Genomic DNA, 6204 nt, shown 5'->3' on the forward strand with positions numbered 1-6204 from the left:
GGGTAGGTGGATTGGCCACACTAAATTGCCCCCCAATTGGAAAAAATTATTGGGTACGCTAAATTTTTAAAAAAAGAATGGGTTAGTGGGATGTGGGCCAAATGCAAGCAAATGTGGTTAGCTTAGATGGGCTTTTTGGTTGGCATGGACCAGTTTGGGCTGAAGGACCTGTCTTTGTGTCATAGTGAAATAAGAAAGACATTTATTCAGTAAAACAGCAGTATTTACACAGGACCCAGTTACACATCTCAGGGTCCTCACTTCTTTCTGTCAACTACTACAGCAGCTGACCTGTTATACTTGTGCTGGTTAACTCACAACCCAATCAGCACTCGGGAACAACCATCCCCACTGGATGAGTCCCATACAGGGTTATAACAGGTGCGAAATAAAGAGTCTTAAGAGAGACATAGACTCAAGGTGGACCTTTGAGTTGAAGACCCAGCTTAATAAAGGCTAAAGTGTCTCTTACGGAAAGTATCGTAATGTCTGTGAGTACTGAATGAATGTTTCTGCAAGAAGACCATCACCAACTGTACACCGATGGCTTTGATGAATCAGCGTGCTGGAGGATGGCCTGCTGCAAAGAATTCAACATCAAAGCAAGGACGTTTATCTTTCTTTTACCTCCCACCCCTCCATGTTGTCGGTCTTGTGCGTGGGTAGAGGGTGGGACAGTAGGTTAGCTTGCCGTTATCCCCTTGTAATTACTGCATATTCCATCTTTACTTCTGTTATAAATAGTTTCAGCTTACAGATCTGGTGACTGTAAATTATTGGGCAGCCAAGGGCCAAAGATTTGGGGAATTTTTATACAAATTATTAATTAATTCACTTGGTGTTGGGACTCCGGGACCTGTGGGGCTGAAATTGACTGTGCATTAGCCCCGGGTGTCATAACACCAACAACCGATTGTAATTCTTGATATTTAACGAGACAGTGTTATTCATACAGATTCATCAGTTGATCAACTTATGATGTCCAAAGTCCGGGATGAAAATGCAACTTAATCACTACACTCTTTGGATCCACATTGTAGTTGGTTTGGTTCTTCAGCAACATTCTAGGCATCTACAAACCCTGGATGCATGTTACTGAAATCCTGTCCAGTCTGTATCTGTGCCATCAAAAGGACAACAATTGGTTCCACTACCTCTTAAGTTGGATGGGGGTTTAAGCTAAAGTTGGATGGGGGTTTAAGCTAAAGTTGGATGGGGGTTTCCTACCATTATTGATACATTTACCTCAACTCAAGCCTACATGCGCCCTAAAGGGAGAGGGAAAAGTCCCAACACCTACATGGGGGTGTAGCTCAACACGGTTCCAACCCTTGTTCCCTATCGCTAAAGTATACTCCAATACAGGGTAATCGTTTAACACTCATAGATCGCTAAATATTTACTTGTTCCAACACAGCAGTGTTTGAGCTTGGTTGACCTCTGTACTTTCAGTTCTTCAAGATATGAAAATGATAACCCAGCCCTTCTATTTTGCCAGTTACAGTTCAAGGACTTTAATGTTACATTCTTTTATCTCCATTTTCAATAGTATAAAGCACTCTTGTTATCGTGCTATAATCACAAGGCTATTGGATTGTTACTCTCGTCTTTTATGGTGACAATATGGCACATTTATTACTGCTCATATCTTGTTTACGATGCATACACAGCTCATATATCATTAAAAAGGAAGAAGGTGGGCACAATTATTTGTTTCTCTGGTACTAACAGAGAAATACTCAACACAGCAGTCAGCATCTGTGGAGAGAGAAACAGATTTAACCTTTCAGATCGATGACCTTTCATCAGAACTCTGGCCCAAATCACTCTTTGCTACTGCAGAGAATGTGGTCTCATACCCCCCCCACACCCCGTTTTACAGTCACGGCTTACAATTTTTTTAAAAAACAGATTGAATATTTCCATTTCTGTTTATTTGATAACATAATCAAGAAAAAGATTGCCTCTTGTTCTCAGTTTTGTACTGGCTCAGTTTGCAAGGAATGACGAACAGGTCAAAAGCTGTCCAGTCCATCCAGCCTGCCCCCCATACATGTACACGGGTAGCACAGTGGTTAGCACTGTTGCTTCAATGCCAGGGTTCCAGGTTCGATTCCCGGCTTGGGTCACTGTCTGTGCGCAGTCTGCACGTTCTCCCCGTGTCTGCGTGGGTTTTCTCCGGGTGCTCCGGTTTCCTCCCACAAGTCCCGAAAGACGTGCTGTTAGGTGAATTGGACATTCTGAATTCTCCCTCTGTGACCCGAACAGGCGCCGGAATGTGGCAACTAGGGGAATTTCACAGTAACTTCATTGCAGTGTTAATGTCAGCCTACTTGTGAAACTAATGAAGATTATACACACTCCAACCAATTTGGAAGGGAGCGGAAAGAAATTGAGACATTTAATTTGGGTGCTTGGTGAAATGGGCAATTCAGAATTATTTCCAAAGCAAACTCATGACTCATTTAGAACATAGAACAGTACAGCACAGAACAGGCCCTTCGGCCCTCAATGTTGTGCCGAGCAATGATCACCCTACTCAAACCCACGTATCCACCCTATACCCGTAACCCAACAACCCCCCCCATTAACCTTACTTTTTAGAACACTACGGGCAATTTATCATGGCCAATCCACCTAACTGGAGAGGAGGCCAGAACTCAAAAACTATTCCAGTCTCCAATGAGCCAGAAACGGAGCTTACCTAACCTCTAAACCTGTCCATCCAAGTATAGCAGTTTGGTCAGTGGTCCCTCAGGTGGCTAGATTCTCCGGTGCCCCAGCTGAATGTTTCCCGGCAGCACTATTCCATCTTCCCGACACTGGGCAATGGAATTCCCATCGACAACGCCCCATGCCGCCGGGAAACCTGCAGGCGGGGGTGCACTGCCAGCAGGAAAAGTGAACCCCAACGACCAGAGAATTCTCACCCAGGTCATCGAGTAGATGCATGAAAGGCCAGCGGAGAGCTTTACACAATCCATACCAACTGGCTATTTCAAAATTAAGTATAGAAGCAACCTCCATGGTTGCACAAAATAAAACAGAGAGCCAATAACAACAGTTGCAGCCAAATGGAAAAAGAGACCCAGCAGGAAATCTACAGATTGACTCTTTTTGCACTGTGAACGTTGCAACATAGGCAGCAGGAGCAAGGGGATATTATAACCTGCTCAATTGTGTTTAGTGTTAAATCAATACACAAATTAAGTCAAACACTTGACGGGATGAAATAAAAAGGATGGGGGGAGGGGCTCAAAACAGTTTTATTAATAATAATGATCTTTACTGTCACAAGTAGGCTTACATTAACACTGCAATGAAGTTACTGTGAAAATCCCCTAGTCGCCACATTCCGGCGCCTGTTCGGGGTCACAAAGGGAGAATTCAGAATGTCCAAATTACCCAACAGCACGTCTTTCCGGACTTGTGGGAGGAAACCGGAGCACCCGGAGGAAACCCACGCAGACACTGGGAGAACGTGCAGACTCCACACAGACAGTGACCCAAGCCGGGAATCGAACCTGGAACCCTGGCGCTGTGAAGTCACTGTGCTACGTGCCACCTATATGGCAAGCTAACAAAAGCGTGGTGGGACTCCCTTGATTTGTGAATGCTTTCGGATGAGACATACATCCCACATACCACACATGGCTAACGCAAAACAAAAAACCCTTACAGGCTATTGGGAAAAAAAGGCAGATATTTCACTTGTGGAATGCTCCCAGAAAAACATGATCCTGAAAAAGTGAGAGTTTTATCAGCCACTCTGGTAGAACAGGAGATTTCATTTCCGAGTGCAGATCAGGCTGTTCAACTTGCAACCTTCCGATAAAGAAGTTACAGTTTCGCTGGCCTATTACGGACTGTGGAAACAGCCGGTAATCCTAAATCACTAAGATTCAAAACCAGAAACACTTGAGGTTGGTAACAGTGCCCGATGTGATACAGAACATGAAGATTCAAGGCTTAACCACTGGTCTGTGTTGTCATTCATCTCAGCCAGCAAGATGGTGGGAAGACAATTTCCCTCCACACACCTGGACAGGGGTGGGGTGTGTGTGTGTGCGTCTGTGCATGCGTGGCCCAGCCAGGCTTCTCTTTCATTCCAATCGAACGACCCATTGCTGAAATTGCATCTGTGGGAATCAGAATGAGTAGAGCTGACTCATGTGCAAAGCCTTCACTGTTAAGAATGTTCGCTTGCATTATATGGAACCACAGCCCAGGATGAAGAAATACTTGTGGTGGATAGGAAATTGTCAAGATAGGGTAAACACTTTTCAAAAGTTGAATCATGAGTAACCCTCGAAGTTACTGCTCTAAAGCTTGTCATTTTTCAGATCACACCCTCAACATCCACATTCTACACAGTAGTTAACAGAAGGTGCATTTTCCAAGGCTAGCAGGCTGGTAGTCATTCTCTCTCGCCTTATTAGGTGAAGAAACGGGCAGCACAGTGGTTAGCACAGCTGTATCACGGCGCCAAGGTCCCAGGTTCAATCCCGGCCCTGGGTCACTGTCCGTGTGGAGTCTGCACATTCTCCCCGTGTCTGCGTGGGTTTCACCCCCACAACCCAAAGATGTGCAGGGTAGGTGGATTGGCCACGCTAAATTGCCCCTTAATTGGAAAAAAAATGAATTGGGTACTCTAAAATTTATCTAAAAAAAAAAAATTTGATGGAGAAAGACAGGCCAGAAGGAGCAGAATTTTCTCTCTTGCCACCTGCGCCTCCCCTCGAAAAAGTGAGAATGTGAACATCAGTCACAGATGGGACCAAAACTCAATGGGAACTCCAACATGCTAAACCTGGAGAGCTCTGATCAGAGAGCTGCTCCAGTACACTGCACAAACCCGCATTCCAATTACTGCAAGCCAACAAGGACACTTCAAACCAAATAGGACTGAATATGTTTACTTTGCAAACAGAAGTCAGTCTGGAAAGAGGAGCTCCCAAGACTTTGATCGTGCTCCTAAGTCTAGGTTCCTGCCCATTATATAGATAGGCATAAACACTCAAATCACACCCTGCTAAAACTTCCACCTTCTCTAACCTCCCAGTTTGCTCTGTTGAAGGAGTCAACCTTTACTATGATATAGGTGCCTGCCTAGATAGTAAATATTGACGAATTATTTAATCGTAGGCACATTGTGCATGGTTCAGTACCACAACAGGCAATTCACTTTCCCACTGAGCCACCAAGGAAGCAGTTGAATATAACAGCAATAACCGGGGGGAGGGGGGGCTGTTATCTATACTTCCATGTGTAATCTGACTCTGTGTATTTAGATGCAAGTGGGTACCAGATGGCAGCAAAGGTACCACAGACCTGTCATGATCCTCATACCTTCAATGCAGCACGGTAGCATTGTAGGGCAGCACAGTAGCATTGTAGGGCAGCACAGTAGCATTGTAGGGCAGCACGGTAGCATTGCAGGGCAGCACAATCGCTTCACAGCTCCTGGGTCCCAGGTTCGATTCCGGCTTGGGTCACTGTCTGTGCGGAGTCTGCACATCCTCCCCGTGTGTGCGTGGGTTTCCTCCGGTTTCCTCCCACAGTCCAAAGATGGTTAGGTGGATTGGCCATGATAAATTGCCCTTAGTGTCCAAAATTGCCCATAGTGTTGGGTGGGGTTACGGGGATAGGGTGGAGGTGTTAACCTTGGGTGGGGTGCTCTTTCCAGGAGCCGGTGCAGACTCGATGGGCCGAATGGCCTCCTTCTGCACTGTAAATTCTATGTAATAGGCATTTGCTGAGAATTGTTGTACAGTCTACTAGCATCCTGTCCTGCAGACTACAAAGACAACGACTCCCAGTCAATAATTGCACAGCGAGTTCTTCACTTTATTCAGAGAGATTAGAGGTGACATCACTCCAGGCCATTCTCTTGCACCAACCAGCAGTTGAACATTGGGCATGAGGGTGATGGCTCCAAAATAGGTGCCACACTAACTATTCCAAAATATGTCAATTGATCCATTCATTATTTGTCAACAAATAAAAGTTGACATTGCAGCCCAATTGCCTGTTGGATAAACATTTACTGAAAGAAAACACATTTGGCTGCAAAGTATTGAAAGGAATCCTGCTTGAAGACTGTCAGTGTTGTGGGGACCCCTCGCTGACAGGCCCCTTTAATGATTGACAGCGCCAGGGGACAAATGGGGCGCACGAAGGCCACGCGCGCCTGACAACCGATGA

General features: G+C 45.4%; 1 protein-coding gene across 2 annotated transcripts in view; it reads right to left on the bottom strand.

The window, feature by feature from the left end:
* The window catches only part of cers5 (ceramide synthase 5), a 100100-nt gene that overhangs the window by 93480 nt on the left and 416 nt on the right, over nt 1–6204 (bottom strand). The gene's annotated exons all lie outside the window — the stretch shown is intronic.

The sequence above is a fragment of the Scyliorhinus canicula genome, chromosome 28 (assembly GCF_902713615.1).
Source record: "Scyliorhinus canicula chromosome 28, sScyCan1.1, whole genome shotgun sequence".
Lineage (NCBI taxonomy): Eukaryota > Metazoa > Chordata > Chondrichthyes > Carcharhiniformes > Scyliorhinidae > Scyliorhinus > Scyliorhinus canicula.